At 40.4% G+C, this 17,075-nt stretch overlaps 1 non-coding gene across 1 annotated transcript; it reads left to right on the top strand.

The window, feature by feature from the left end:
* Window positions 1-16,765: 16,765 nt before the first annotated feature.
* LOC113000070 (small nucleolar RNA R71) lies at window positions 16,766-16,872 on the top strand. The gene has a single exon (XR_003265342.1). It is a non-coding gene; the product is annotated as a small nucleolar RNA R71 (small nucleolar RNA).
* Window positions 16,873-17,075: the final 203 nt, after the last annotated feature.

Here is a 17,075-nt window from a genome sequence, read left to right as displayed (position 1 = left end):
AGAAACCAAGTTCTTTCATGGGAAGATGCCCAGGAAATGGGTTTTCAGACCTCACCTTACTTCAACATACCAAACACCACTAATACATATGTTTTTGTTCTTTTTACAGGTGTTGAGGGAAGGAGCCCAGAGTATGAAGAACCTCGGGATTTGAGGTCAAATCCTTTCCAAGGTGGAGGGAATGATGCAATCCTATCCCGCAAGGACATTGGGTAGAAGACTCCAAGTAGATTGGGCTAGAGATCCAAGGGAAGGCCCTAGGGTTCTCATGAACCTTAGGGTAGATTTTGAGCCCATGGGCTAAGCATGAGCCCGCTTATCTTTGTAAATATTAGAATAGGTTTTTTCTTCGTTTGGGCCTTGTATTTTGGCCATTCTAGTAGTATAGGGTTTTAGCCTTGTATTTCGGGGCATTTTGAGTAGTCTTTGTAGTAAGGACTTTTTTTTTGTATTTTCATGTTTTTTGTCATGGGGTGAGCTTAGCTATTATAAGGGGTGTGTAGCTAAGCTCTAGCTTCTCATCTCAAGGAGATGAGCTTAGCTATTAGAGATGTATGTGTAGCTAAGCTCAATCTTCTTTAGGAATCTTCTTAAGGAAGCTTCTCAAGGAGGTGAGCTTAGTTATGAGAGGGGTGTGTGTAGCTAAGCTCTAGCTTCTCAAGGAAGTTTTCTCAAAGAAGCTTCTCAAGGAAGATTTCTCAAGAAAGCTTCTCAAGGAAGCTACCTAGTCTATGAATAGAAGCATGTGTAACACTTGTTGTAACTTTGATGAATGAGAGTCTTGTGAGACATACTTCAAAGTTCCACTTCTCTCCCTCTTTTATTCCTTCAATTTCGTGCTCCCCCCTCTCTCTTTCTCTCCCTCTTTCTTTTCCTCCATTGAAGCATCCTTCCAAGCTTCTTATCCAAGGCTCATCTTGGTGGTGAAGCTCCTTCTTCCATGGCTTATTCCCTAGTGGATGGCGCTTCCTCTCACCTCTTTTCCTTTGTCTTCCGCTGCATCTCCATGGTGGAAAATCACCATTAAAGGACCCCATTGAAGCACAAAGATCCAGCCTCCATAGAAGCTCCAGAAGCAAGTTTCCATCAAAGTTTAATCGGTGGAAACTCTAAAGAATCATGTTAACAACATTTAGCACAAGACATGTGAGGAGATACTGTGACATCCTGGAAATTTCTACCCGGAATTTTTGTAAACGGTGCATTTTGTATGATTATATATATATATAAGTATTATTCAGTGTATATGCATATATGTTCCTGGTTAGGCTAATTAAGGAAGAGAAATCCATAACTGGAAGGTTATAGGTTAATTCTCAATTAATTAGTCTAAAAATCATCGTTTTTCGTGCGACTTAAAATTTAACAAAACCAACCTCTGAACCACGCTCGGGGTTTCATTCTGAGCGTTTTGATATATATATATATTGCCTACTTTCGAAAACTGGCCCCGACGGGTGCAGAGAAACGCGAGGGACTGGAACCAGAGAAACGGCATGCAAACCGAGGCATGATTTGGCATTTCAAAAGGTCAGATTTTTCTCTTCATGTGGCTGAGCATGAGTCACATCAAGAGAAAAGTGGGCCTTTTGCTCTACTCAAATGGAGACATGTGGCATAACTTAAAATAAAATAATAGAAAAGAGAAAAAGCCTTTTAAACCAAAAAGCAACTCTCTCTCTCCTCACTCAGCCCACATTTCAGAAGCTTTCTCCCTCTCCCTCACGTTGCTTTTTCTTTCTTCTTCATCCTCCATTGAAACTCCATTAAAGCTCCAACCTTTGGTGCCCATTTCTGCTCCAAATCGCGAAAGGAAGGCATTTTCGGAGTCGTGAAGCGCATCTCTACGTGTGGGACCTCGAAATTTCAGGTTTGGGTAGACTTCTTTCTCACTTGATTTTCGTGGGTATTGGGTTTTGGGAGATATGATGGGTAGTTTTGCTAGGTTTCTGCTTCATGATAGTTATTTATGAAGAAATTTGTTGAAAGCATGTTGAACTTGCCATGTTTGGATGAGTTAAGCTTACCCATTCAGTTTTAGGGTTTTTATGATGACGCTTGTGATGTTTATGTGCTGAAATTGCTTATGGAAAACTGTTAGAGATGAAGGGTAGAGTTAACCTAGGGTTAGAAAGTGAGAATATGGTGTTATGAGTGGAAAAAGAGTGAGGTTTTGAGAGTTGGAAGGCCAAATCTGGATTTAGTGGTATTTGGAGGTTAAAGTGAGTTAATCCTAGCTTGAAATGTCATTTAGGACTTATGAGAAAGTTTGGGCTGTGCTAGAGAGAAAAACAAATGACCAAAGTGAACAAAGAGCCATTTCTAGGGTAAAATTGGGTGTTGAGGAGTCAAATTTTGATTCGGTGGAATTTTAGGTGTAAATATAGTTTGAGCAAGTTTAAATTGATGTTATAGACTTGTGTGAGGTGAGAGTTTGCTCCAAATTTACCCCATTCTCAATTTCACTTCTTAAACCTTGAAAATCCATTAAATTGAGGGGTTTTGGATACCTAGATTTTGTGTTGCTTTGGTCTGAAGCTTGTCCTTGGTTTAGACATGATTGGTACATGATTTGGGACTTGTAGGATTCAATTTGGGCAAAATTGGATGAGGGAAAGAGTGGTTTTCGAAATCTGCACTTTATGCAGAATTTTGCTGTTGAAATGTGCAGCAGAATTTTGTGTAAGTGCAGAAAAATGCTTGTGTATGGTTGGCTGTGGAAAGGGTAGTGCACATGGGGTTATGGACATTTTCTAGTATATCCCAACGGTCAAAATGTAGGCTTATGTACTAGAGACTTCCAGTAAAATTTTCGAGTCGATCCAACGGTTAACGACTTAGAATGAAGAAAAGGTTACTGGGATATTTGTATGTTGAAAGCTGTGATTTTGAGTTGTGTTTTGGGCAGAGTTTTCTGCCTTTGCCCTGTTTTGCTTGGTTTTGATAGTCCATGATGATTGGATGTGGAATTACCTGGATGTTGTGGAAGCTTGGGAGGATTGAATGGGGACCCGGTGTTGAGAGGAACGAGGATAAGGGCTACGTGGGAGTACGTGAGCTCAGTTGGAGGTGGGCAACAGGGGATGGTGGGTTTATACGTGATTTGTGGATATGGAGAATTGTTTTGCACCATCGCCCGACCGCCACCTAGTACCACATGTGATGGGTACCCCATAATCCTACAAGCATGAAACGAGGAAGTGTAGAAGGGTGAAACTTCCTGCTTTTATTCGTTGACCACAAAGTGGTACCTGGAGATATGTCGCGGGGGTCAGGAGACCTTGGGGACGTCAGGTGGGGTGCTATTGCCCACAACCAAGCTTGACCAATCTCGACCCAACCCGAGCATAGTCAGTCAGTGAGAACCTGTGATGTACCTAAACATGCGAGCTCCTAGCAGTCAACAGATAAAAGGAACAAAGACCACAAAGCAAGGAGGCTTGTGTGGTGGCTGGTCAGCTGTGAAACTTGATTGATATATGGAATGTGGCCTCTGGTAATCGATTACCAAGGGTGGGTAATCAATTACAAGGCTAAAAAAAATGAAGACAGGAGGCTAAGATGGCCTCTGGTAATCGATTACCAAGGGGTGTAATTGATTACCAGGCTTGAAAACGAGATCAGGAAGTTAAGAAGGCTTCTGGTAATCGATTACCAAGGGGTGTAATCAATTACCAGGCTTAAAATGGGACTGGAAGATTGTGGAGGCCTCTAGTAATCGATTACCAGCCTGTGTAATCGATTACACAGAGGAACAGGCCACTGGTAATCGATTACCAGGTATGTGTAATCGATTACACAGTGCCTTTTTCAGGTTTACATGTCCTGAAGCTGTGTAATTCGAGTTTGGCCTCTGGTAATCGATTACCAAGGCTGTGTAATTGATTACCAAAGATGAAAAGCCTTGAGATACCTCTTTTACTTGCATGTAGTGGTTATGAGAAGCATTGTGTTGCTACATAGTTAGATATCGCGTGAAAGAGTCTACCCATTTCTTTTCTTTCTTGTAGATCGTGATGGCGGCGCAACTAATCCATGATCGAGTGGAGATGGAGTGCCTAGAGGGAGCTTGGGAGACCCTCGAAGGCAATACGAGGTGCCGATTTCGGGGCACGATTCGATTCACGGCGACTTCATTGGTGCATCCAGAGGAACCCGCGCGCACGCTTCAGCGCACCGTGGAGTGGATATTACCCACGCCTACACCATACCATCTAATGGAGCCAGTCCAAGTGATCGAGGTGACGTCATCCGAGGAAGACCTTGAGGAGGACCTTGAGGAGCTACCTCCCGAACCTGCTGTGGATGCTCTTGACTTTCTAGAGGGTGATGAGGACCCACTCCCTGAGGTGGATTCTCCCGAGGACGTCATGTCGGCATCTGAGGCAGACTCTACGGAGGATAGTGGCCCTGGAGAGATGGCGATTAGTGGAGGCTCTTCATCATAGTAGACAACTCATTGGACTAGTTTTATATACTTTTTGAGGGTGGGTGTATCTAGGACTAACTGTTAGGTTTACTCTTTTGTTTTGTATGGGTAGACCTATTGTATAGGAATTTGATGATTGTATATATGTGGCTGAAGTCACCACAGTGGACACCTTTGCTCTGGATGACACTATGTATTTTGTAAAACTCCCATATTTTGGACAACTTTAAATGATGAATGTACTTATGTTTAATCTTGTTATTTGAAAAGAAAGCATTAGCAAACTTTATTTGCAAAAGAGTTTACCGACCGTATTTCGTTTTATTATTTTCATGTGACGACCTAAAGTAATGGCTGGTATATTTTTCCTTTTGAAACAGCAAAATAGTTTAGAGATTACGAGCGGTAAGAAAGAAATGACTCCGAATAGAGTTGTGAACTGGCCATTTAGGACTCTATAGTGAGGATTTTCCTTCTGAACCTAATTATTGTGAAAAGAGAAAGAAATGAAAAAGAAAAAGAAGAAAAATTTTTTTTACCATGGTTTCTGTTATTTAAATCATTACTATTAAACCAGTCATTATTTTGGGGACGCCACAGATACATGGAGAAAAATGAAGAAACAACAATGGAAGAGAAGGTAAAACTGAAAATCAATGGAGGTTTAAGGAGCACCTACTTGAAGCTCTTGTGCTCTGATACCACTTGATGGAAGCTTGCTTGTGGAGCTTCTATGGAGGCTGGATCTTTGAGCTTCAGTGAGGTCCTTCAATGCTGATTTTCCACCATGGAGATGCAGCAGAAGACAAAGGAGAAGAGGTGAGAGGAGGCACCATCCACTAGGGAATAAGCCATGGAAGAAGGAGCTTCGCCACCAAGATGAGCCTTGGATAAGAAGAAGCTTGGAGAGGATGCTTCAATGGAGGAAAAGAAAGAGGGAGACAAAGAGAGAGGGGGGAGCATGAAATTGAAGGAAGAAAAAGGGAGAGAATTTGAACTTTGAGTTGTGTCTCACAAGACTCTTATTCATCAAAGTTACAACAAGTGTTACACATGCTTCTATTTATAGACTAGGTAGCTTCCTTGAGAAGATTTCTTGAGAAAACTTCCTTGAGAAGCTTCTTTGAGAAAACTTCCTTGAGAAGCTAGAGCTTAGCTACACACACCCCTCTCATAACTAAGCTCACCTCCTTGAGAAGCTTCCTTAAGAAGATTCCTAAAGAAGCTAGAGCTTAGCCACACACACCTCTCTAATAGCTAAGCTCACCTCCTTGAGATGAGAAGCTAGAGCTTAGCTACACACCCCCTATAATAGCTAAGCTCACCCCCATGACAAAATACATGAAAATACAAAAAAAAGTCCCTACTACAAAGACTACTCAAAATGCCCTAAAATACAAGGCTAAAACCCTATACTACTAGAATGGCCAAAATACAAGGCCCAAAAGAAGGAAAAAACCTATTCTAATATTTACAAAGAAGAGTGGAACCAACCTTGACCCATGGGCTAAAAAATCTACCCTAAGGTTCATGAGAACCCTAGGGCCTTCTTTAGTAGCTCTAGCCCAAGCCTCTTGGAGTATTCTATCCAATACTCTTGGGGGGTAGGATTTCATCATGACTTGAGTTCTTGCTGACCAAAAAACAAGATTTAATCAGGGGCACTAGTCGACCAAAGTCCCATATAATTCGTGTAATTGAAGGATTTGAAACAGTAATGTTCAAGTCCAAGTTTGATTCTTGGCCTCGGGCAAGTGATGCACGGATGTATGAAGAAGGTTGTGGCAAGGTTGCAGGTCATTTTAATTAAAATTTTATGAACTTGTCATTTTCCAGGTTGTTATTATGCTCCTCTAATTCTGCCTCTTTTGGGTAACTTTCTAGCACTTCTAAAATGTCAAGGACTGGATGTCAAGGGTCTCGTGAAATCTGAGCCTAAACAAGAAGAACCTCAACCCCACATAGATTGTACAGGACATTTGCAGGTAGTCTACTAGTTTCTACAATAAGCAATTCATCAAAACTTAAATCTCTTGATGTAACTTTTGTTGGTATTATTTTTAATTTTTCAGTGGTCTTAGATCCCCAATCTAATTGATTTCTTACAATGAAAAAATCTTTTGGAATCACAATCTCTGTATCTATAATACTCCACCTTTCTCCCATCCCAAAGATAGTCATCACAATGAGAGGCATACAATTCTGTTGAATGCACAAGAGGTCAAAAGTTGTATTATATTGTATGATTGGAATATGTGAAACCTACAATGTTAGACTACTTTAGATTTGATTTAGAACAAATTGATAGAAGCTTAATATTTTCTGAGAAAGGAATCTAGAATAAGGGAGGGACTGAAGGGATTTAATGTAGAATAGGCAGCATGACACTTCCTAGTTCCTACACATATTGGATGTATAAATATATAATCTATGATTCATAGTTTACTTTGTGATTTATCTGCTATAAATATTAGTCCTCAATCAGATTATAATCATATTTCTTTTTTATTTTAATGAGATTTTGCTTCCTATAGTTTATATAGGTATTGGTCCCTTCATTTTCACTAATTCGGGTTTTGATCCCTGTCATGAAAGTCTCAATTCTTATATTTTCCTCTCATTTGACTTTTAGTCCTATAGTTTCTTGTTAAGCTATTGGTCTCTATTTTCCATGAAGGACTAATTCCTCCTATAGTTTCTTTTTACTAAGATATTGGTTCAAAACTAAAATAGATGGTGTCATACCCTAATTTCGTCCGGGGACCATCCGTTGTTAGGATGCGACCCTCGTTTGACTACTTCGAGGTACTTGGCACCCATCGTTAGGCAATTCGTGAAGTTCTGTGATGTGCCGGAAGTCAAAAGAAAGCATTGTAGCACAATCCGTGAAGTTTCGCGACATGCCGGAAATTAAAAGGAAGTGTTAGTGCGCAATCCGTAAAGTTCTATAACACTCCGGAAGGCAAAAAGGGGATGATTACATAATCCGTAAGGTTTCGTAACATTACTAAAAGAAAACAAGCATCGTTACGAAATTCATAAAGTTTTGTAACGTTATGGAAAAAGAATCACCAAAAAAAGGCAGGGGGTGTACTTAGTAAAAATGGGGGTGCAAATAGCAACCAGGCCCACTTGGGCCTTCCAGAAAATTCCTCCCGAAGGCGGTTGCTTCTGGAGGAAGCAACCTAGCTCGCCTGGGCGAGCTGGGTGGCAAGCATCTCCCCCATTTTCCTATAAATAGGGGGAGAAGTGAAGAGGAAAATTGTTCAGCCCTCCTGGTAATTCGAGAATCACTTGAAATTAGTGAAAAAAATTGGTTCTGTGAGGAAAATCCAAGTCAAGGCGCTTCCGTAACGTTTCCGTGGGTGATTTCGCAAAGATTTTCAACCGTTCTTCGACGTTCTTCATTCGTGCTTTGATTTTCATTTCATTTACTTTCTGTACCCCCTTTTGACGTGCTTTAGTCATTCGCTTAAGTTATTTTCTCGCCTAATCAAAAAAATAAAATAAATTTCCACCGATCATTTGAATTGTAATATCCGTTAGTTTCTGTTAAAATGAAATCCGACCGTTCGGTCATGCCGTAACCACGTTGGAAACCAAAAAGAGGTAAAATAATAATATAATAATCAAAAATATCTTTTAGTAAAATAAACCAAAAAAATCAATTGGACGTTTCTCTTTGGGATTTTTCTTTCTTAATCGAATCAACTAATAACCAAAGCGAAACTAAGGCTAAAAATCAATTCATAAACCAAACTTTTGTCATCGCCTAAAAAAAGCCATTTTCAAAGGTCCAACGCCTTGAAATGGTCTTTCCCGCTTTTATTGGTTAAGGGTAGATTTCTAAAGGCCTAAAATCAACATATAACTTTATTAACTCTTTCAAAAAAAAAAATAAAGAGATCATTAATGGTCCAATGCCTTAATGTCTTCTCTCTTTTCAAAAGAAATTGGAAGTTTGTTTGATGGTCCAACGCCTTAAATGACCTTTCATTCAATAAAAACATATCTTGCAAAAAGGATAAAAATAACTTAACCAAACACTTTGTTCACAAATAACTACGTTGGTCTGATTTCCTTATCGCAATTAAGGAATACGTAGGAGCAAGGGAAACACCCTCGTCGACCGCAAAAAGATAAAAAATATATAAAAATAAATAAAGATGTAAAAGGGAACATAAAAATTGAAGTCATGTTTGCACATTTAATTAAAGGCTGCCGTCTCTTGTGACGAACGCGTGGGGTGCTAATACCTTCCCCGTGCGTAAATACAACTCCCGAACATTTCACTTAAAGTTCGTAGATCACGTCTTTTCCGATTTTTCCGACGTTTTCCTCAAATAAACGTTGGTGGCGACTCCGCACGTATTCCTTTCTTGGAACATGCACCCGCGAGTCTCGCGTCGCCCTCCCGCCAAAGGGTAGGTTGCGACAGTTGGCGACTCCACTGGGGACTATTTTAGAGAGTTAGGCCCTTTAATCTTGTGCAATGTTTTATCATGACTTTCTCCTTTGTTGGTTTCCTTTTATTTTTCTTATGTTCTTGTGTATATAACTCTTTGTGGCTTTTAGTGCGCTTTAAAATGTATGCATGAGGTAAATATTTATTCATTTGATGCTCACAAACACCAACACTATTTGCACACACGGTGAGTTGAAAAAGGGCCCTATACCTGGGTTCATGGAAACATAAGGAGTGGAGGTGAATCTGTGATCATGCAAGGTCTCCGACTTGCTTGATTACAATGAACCCTCATCTAGAGTTTTTCTCTTTGAAAACATATTGTTGCTAGTAGTCCCTACTGCTGCAATATGTTCTTCGAAGAGGATGATACCTCTAGAGACCATCAAGAGAGATATGACCACCTTGGGGATTATCACTAAAAAACCCTTTTAGCTCTCTCCCATATAGGTCCCTTGAATAGGGGCATGAAGCGGACACGCTATGTGCCATTTTCTCACACTGCCATGCATAAGTGTCATGTACCCTTTTGCTTATATTTGTTTGTGAATATTGTCGTGCCATGTACATCCCCGCATTGTACCTTTCACATATGCATCGTGCGAGGGTTCCGTCTTAATCCCCTCTCTTGGGCAAACCAACGGAGGGTCCGTGTCACCTTCTTAAATACATACGTTGGGCACTTTACTATCCCAAGACGTTGTATTTAAGAAGGAGACAATTTCCCGGGCTCCCGTATTCATAAATTGCATCTGTGTCATGTGCATCCCTTCATGCATTCATCCATTCCACCCATGATAGACGTCGGAGTTTTGATTCGCACCGGATTTTTGTTTCACTTTAGTAAACATGGGGACAAATCAAACTGGCAAAAGGTTTTATCAAGTCAAGATTAAGGGCCTAGATATCACCAGCATTAAGGAGTTGGGGCGGTTGATGGGTGATCGAGGCTGTACCCGAATCAAATAAACATGAACAGAAAAACGTGAAAACCTAAAACCAAAGCTCTGAATAATGAAAATAGCATAGCAGAATAGAATGCCCTCCACGAATCCCAAGGCAGCTATTTAAAAAGAGTCACTCAAAGTCACTGGGCCCTATTACAATAGTCTGGCCCAAAACGAAATAAACACTGAACAACATAAAATAAAATTGCAAAATTTCCTAATTAGAAATTAACTAAGGTAAGCGCTGCTTTATTTGTCCTCTTCAAGTCCACAACCAAAATCCGGATTAAGCCCAATGTTTCATTAATTCCTGAAATTAGATTAAAAACATCAAATTAGCTAAATGAGCCCAAATAATAAAATTGCCTAATTAATTGACAATTAAGACCAATCAATAATTAAAATGGTGCAAAAAGGGTTTAGAAAATAGAAGAAAATGATGGCACATCAAAACCCCCCATACTTAGCCTTTTGCACTCCTGGGCAAAATGAAACAAAGAACAAAATCCAAGGATATCAAAGGGAGATAAACAAAAACATTCACATATTTCTCAATGAACATCAAGGAATGAAAGGAATGGGTAACATCTAACATAAGGAGATCCAAAAAGTCAAGACATTCATGAAAATCATCCAAGCAACCCAATCATGGCAAAATAGTTAATCAGCTCAAGAATGAAAAGTGATAAAGCCTCACAAGATATACACTCTATCTCTCAAGTGTCTAGGCTACTATTTACCCTCAAAGCACCCATGAAAGCAAACACCACATAAACTTGGCAAGATTCTAAAATTGACAATCAACCCATAAACACAAGCACATGAGGATCAAAAGGTCTTTTAAGGTTGTAATGGGGCCAAGGACATGGTATGGAGAAATATGGAATAAGTGGCTAAATCCCAAAGGAATAGAGGAGCAATGGGGAATAAGTGCATATTAAGAAAAAATAAGAAAATAAAAAGAAGTAAAGATAAAATTTAAACATAAAGAGTAGAACCAAGAGTTTCATCATTCTTGTGCCATTTAAGATCTTATTCACTCAACTTTATTGCTTTTCTTTTTCTTTTTTTTTCATTTTTTTTTAACTCTTTAGCCTTTGAGAAACAACATTTCATTCAGCATGTCCAACATTTAACCAATATACAATGTACATCAAGTATGGCCCAAAATACATCATGAAGCATAGCCAACAAAACAAGTTGTCCAATGAAACAAAAACCCCCCACACTTATTCCCAAAACAATTCCAAAGCTCCAAAATTCCTTAAGGATATGGTAATATCATGGTTTTTCACTTAAGGCTTGTAGTGAGCTTCAAAACAAGGAAAGGGAAACAAGGCTCAAAAGGGCTATCAAAGGAATTAATTCAAGGTAAGTCCATTTGGCTAGAAGCTTATAAGAACAAAATTGCCTTAATCATTTCCAAATATGCATGTGAATTAGGACGCATCAACAAGAATCAAGCCAAGGCTATTGTGCAAGCAATCAATGGGGCAAAACACACCAAATGATTATAATGATGGAAGGCTCAAATTCTCACAAAGGTAAAATCATCACTTTCAAATTGAGCGTTCAAAACTATCATGACATATAGAGAAGAATCAAGGATTTCAAGTCACAAAATGTCAAGAACTTTTATTTTCAAAACAATTACCCATTTCTTGAACATATCCTATAATTCAAAGAAAAACATGCAAAGTCGTACGTGCACACGAAATTGACCCAAAATATTAAACTGAAAATCCGACGAAACTAACAACATTAACAAATTAACACAACTAACAAATTAACAAAACCAACAAAACTAGCAAAACCAAAGAACACTCCCCCCCCCCTCCCCCCCCACATTGTCCTCAATGTAGCACAATTAAAAGATTAAAAACAATTAAATCATCAAAGAGAATCGGACAAGTGTAATAAAAGCAAAGAAGGAGATAGGAAAAGAAAAACTCCCTAAGCCATGGTGGAGGAAGAGTAGGGTGGAGTAAGGAAGTCTCTTCCACCACTACGTCCACTAAAGAAGGGTTCGTGAGGAATGGCTTAAGTCGATGTCCGTTGACCTTGAAGCTCTTGTTTGTGGAGTCGCTTTTGATCTCAACTGTACCATAAGGAAAAACATTAGTAACAACAAAAGGACCAATCCACTTAGACCTCAACTTACCACTCATGAGTCCAAGCCTAGAATTATACAATAACACTTTTTGCCCAACCACGAAGTCTTTTTTAACTATCATGCTATCATGGAACTTCTTGGTCTTTTCTTTGTAGAACTTGGCATTCTCGTAGGCTTCTAGGCGGATTTCATCTAACTCACTCAGTTGCAACTTCCTTTCCTCGTCAGCTTGATCCATAGAGAAGTTGCAAGTCTTCACTGCCCAGTATGCTTTGTGCTCAATTTCCACTGGAAGATGACATGCCTTTCCAAAGACAACCCGATAAGGAGACATTCCTATGGGTGCTTTGTAGGCAGTCCGATGTGCCCAGAGAGCATCATCAAGCCTGGTACTCCAATCTTTCCTGCTTGGCTGCACAATCTTCTCTAGAATTCTCTTGATTTCCCTGTTAGAAATTTCTGCCTGTCCATTAGTCTGGGGGTGGTATGGTGTGGATACCCTGTGTACCACCCCGTACTTTTTAAGCAGGGCATGCATTGTCCTGTTGCAAAAATGGGTTCCTTGATCACTAACAATTGCTTTAGGTACTCCAAACCTGCAAAACAGATTAGACCTGACAAAGTCTGCGACAACTTTAGCATCATTAGTTTTAGTGGGCTTGGCTTCCACCCATTTTGAAACATAATCAACTGCAAGGAGAATATAAACATAACCAAAAGAGACAGGAAAAGGACCCATGAAATCTATACCCCAGACATCAAACACCTCACAGAATAGCATAGGTTGCTGAGGCATTTGTTGTCGCCATGTAAGTGTATTTCCTGCTCTCTGACACTGCTCACAAGTGCTGCAGATCTTCCACGCATCTTTAAAGATGGTGGGCCAATAAAAACCACAATCAAGCACTTTGCGAGCTGTCCTTTGAACACCCAGATGACCTCCCGGTGCGGAAGAATGACAGAACTGCAGGACTGAGTCAGTCTCATGATCTGGAATGCACCGTCTAATGACCTGATCACTTCACAATTTCCACAAGTAGGGGTCATCCCAAATAAAATGCTTAGCATCACTTTTAATCTTATCTTTTTGGGCCTTAGATGCTAAGGGAGGAAAAACAGAGGCAACTAAATAATTGACAATGTTAGCAAACCAGGGAGTAGAAAGAGAGTCAGAAATACTATACAATATATACAAATGATCATCCGGGAAATCATCCCGAATAGGTGAATCTGCATCAGAGACACGTTCGATCCGACTCAAATGATCAGCAACTAGATTTTGTGCTCCGCTCCTATCACGGATCTCCAAGTCAAACTCTTGGAGCCAGAGCATCCATCGGATCAACCTAGGCTTAGAAACAGCCTTCTTCAACAAGTACTTTAGAGCTGCATGGTCAGTATAAACAATAATGCGAGTACCAAGCAAATAAGATCGAAATTTTTCAAGAGCAAAAACTATGGCTAGAAGCTCTTTCTCAGTAGTAGTATAATTTGCTTGGGCAGCATCTAAAGTCCTAGAAGCATAATATATCACCCTGGGCAATTTATCAATTTTCTGAGCAAGGACAGCCCCCAATGCATAATTTGATGCATCACACATAAGCTCAAAAGGGGCTGTCCAATCGGGTGCCTAGATGATGGGGGTGGTAGTCAACGCTCTTTTGAGGCAATCAAAAGCCTCTTTGCATCTGTCATTAAAGTCAAACTCCACCTCCTTTTGCAACAAGTTGGACAGTGGAAGGGCTACTTTGCTAAAATCCCTTATAAAGCGTCTGTAGAATCCTGCATGACCAAGAAAAGATCGCACCTCTCGCACACAAGAGGGGTAAGGCAATTGTGAAATAACAGAAATTTTTGCAGGATCTACTTCAATACCCTTATTGGAAATAATGTGGCCTAAAACTATACCTTGCTCAACCATAAAATGACATTTTTCAAAATTTAGAACAAGGCTAGTTTCAATGCATCTATTCAAAACTTTTTCCAAACTATTCAAACAACCATCAAAAGAGGATCCATATACAGTGAAATCATCCATAAACACCTCTATGCAATTTTCTAAAAAATCACTGAAAATACTAATCATGCACCGCTGGAAGGTACCAGGGGCATTGCACAGGCCGAAAGGCATCCTCCTATAAGCAAAAGTGCCGAAGGGGCAGGTGAATGTGGTCTTTTCCTGATCCTCAGGAGCAATAGTAATTTGCATATAACCAGAAAAACCATCAAGGAAACAGTAGTGGGATTTACCTGCCAGGCGTTCAAGCATCTGGTCAATGAATGGCAGGGGAAAATGGTCCTTTTTGGTAACCTGGTTCAGCCTCCTATAGTCAATGCAGACTCTCCAACTGTTCTGCACCCGAGTAGGAATCAACTCCTCCTTCTCATTTCTGATCACTGTGAGGCCAGTCTTTTTCGGGACTACCTGGACGGGACTCACCCATTGGCTGTCGGAGATAGGATAAATGATTCCAGCTTGCAAAAGCTTGGTTATCTCCTTCTTCACTACATCAAGAATCACCGGGTTGAGTCTTCTCTGTGGTTGTCTTACTGGTTTAGCTCCATCCTCTAAATTTATTCGATGCATACATGTGGATGGGCTAATACCAGGAATGTCCGCCAGGGTCCAGCCTATAGCCTTCTTATGCTTCTTGAGAACTGACAACAACTTCTCCTCTTGCTCATCAGCAAGGGAGGCAGATATAATCACTGGAAAACTCTTGCTATCATCCAAGTAAGCGTATTTTAAATTTGATGGCAGAGGCTTCAATTCTTGTGTGGTCAGCTGGACAGTGGTAGAAGGAGATGGTTTCTCAGCCTTTACCTCATAAAGAAAGTCAGAGGTATGTGTACTTCCTGAAACATGGTTAGTCTTATCTGACTCTATAAAATCAATCTCAAGAGGTAAAACACCACCACCAGGCATGCAATCAATATCACTCTCAGATTCACTCTCAGCATCAAATTTAGACATATGATCAAGTAGAATTTCAGACCCAATGCATGAAGAGTGAGAGGCATGTAGATTAGAATAAAGATCAGTCATGTATTCATCAACAACATGGTCAATTATTTCAGCACGAAATACAGAAAGATCTTCAGATGGGTATTTCATAGCATCCAGAATATTAAAATGAACAGTTATATCACCAAACTCCATGGACAGTGTGCCTGCATAAACATCTATCTTAGTTCTAGCAGTTTTCATAAAGGGTCTGCCTAGAATGATGGGAACTGATCCTTGAGAAAATCCATCTTCCATATTCAAGATATAAAAATCAACAGGGAAAATCAGTTCACCAACTCTAACTAAGACATCTTCTATGAAACCAACAGGATAGGCAACACTTCTATTAGCTAAATGAATTACCACATCAGTTGACTGCAAGGGACCTAGAGATAGAGAATTAAAAATCGACAGAGGCATAACACTAACAGAGGCTCCTAAATCTAGCATGGCATTGTCAAACTTACTATTCCCTATAATACAAGGTATGCTGAATGTACCTGGATCTTTGCATTTTTCAGGAATTTGAGGAACAGATTTACCAATCAATGCGGAGACATTTCTGCCCATGCTAATTCGTTCACTTCCTTTAAGCTTCCGCTTATTATTGCACAGCTCCTTCAAGAATTTGGCATATCTTGGAATTTGCTTTATTGCATCCAACAGAGGTATGTTTACCTCTACTTTTCTAAACGTTTCCAAGATCTCTTTCTCTGCCTCTTCCTTTTTTTTGTTGGAAACTGCTCTTGGAGGGAATGGAAGAGGGGGAATGTGCTGCTTCTACAAATCAGAATTACCTGTGGAAGAAGATTCACCTGCACAGAAATTGTTAGGTAGATTTTTGTCATCACCTTTTTCTGGAATAGAGTGAAGTTTGGCAGGTTCATTTGCAGATGAGGAAGGTGCTATGGGTTGAGGTCCTTGACACTGCTTTCCCGACCTCAATGAAATGGCACTGACATTTTTGGGATTTTGGACAGCTTGAGAAGGCAGCTTGTCAGAATTCTGGGACTGTTGTTGATTCAATTAGGTAGCTAATTGTCCCATCTGATTGGTTAAGCTTTGAATGGAGGCTCTGGTCTCTTGCTGAAACTGCATGTTCTGCATAGTCATTTGCCTCACAAGTTCTTCGAGGGAAGGTTGTGGAGGGGCCTCAACTGTTGGCTGTTTCTGGGGTTGTTGCTGTTGTTGGATTGGTGGAGGAATGTATGGTTTGCTTGGGCCAGCAGCATTTTGGAAGGAAGGAGCAGGCTGTTGTTGTTGTTGCTGAGGGCTGGACCATCTGAGGTTAGGGTGGTTCCTCCATCCAGGGTTGTATCTATTGCTGGAAAGGTCATAATTGCTCTGCTGTGGTTGATTTTGCTGCTGAGGTTGAGGAGGTCTATTGTAAATATTTGCAGCATAAGCTTCAGGTTGCTCAATTGCTCCAGGTTGCTGCATGGAAGGGCAAAGGTCTGTATGGTGGTCAGCAGAGGAGCACAAACCACAAACCCTTGCGACAGGTACATATTTCTGATTCAAGGCCAGCTGGGTTACTAAGTTGACCAACGCATCCAGTTTGCCTTCAAGCTTCTTAGTTTCAGATGATGCAGATGGGTTTGTAGCTACCTCATGCACTCCTCTAATGACTATGGCATCATTTCTGGCGCTAAACTGCTGGGAGTTGGAGGCCATCTTCTCAATTAAATTTCTGGCTTCAGCAGGAGTCATGTCTCCAAGGGCTCCACCACTGGCAGCATCTATCATACTTCTCTCCATATTACTGAGTCCTTCATAAAAATATTGGAGAAGAAGTTGTTCTGAAATCTGATGGTGGGGGCAACTGGCACATAGTTTCTTAAATCTCTCCCAGTACTCATACAGGCTCTCTCCACTGAGTTGTCTAATACCTGAGATATCCTTCCTGATGGCTATGGTCCTGGAAGCAGGGAAATTTTTTTCTAAGAATACTCTCTTAAGGTCATCCCAGCTCGTGATGGACCTTGGAGCAAGGTAATACAGCCAGTCCTTTGCCACTCCCTCTAATGAATGAGGAAAAGCCTTCAGAAATATGTGATCCTCTTGGACATCTAGGGGTTTCATGGTGGAGCAGACAATGTGAAATTCTTTCAAAT

Source organism: Glycine max, chromosome 17 (assembly GCF_000004515.6).
Source record: "Glycine max cultivar Williams 82 chromosome 17, Glycine_max_v4.0, whole genome shotgun sequence".
In the NCBI taxonomy this organism is placed as follows: Eukaryota; Viridiplantae; Streptophyta; class Magnoliopsida; order Fabales; family Fabaceae; genus Glycine; species Glycine max.
The sequence above is the reverse complement of the archived record's forward strand: the minus strand, read 5'-3'. Positions and strand labels throughout refer to the sequence as shown.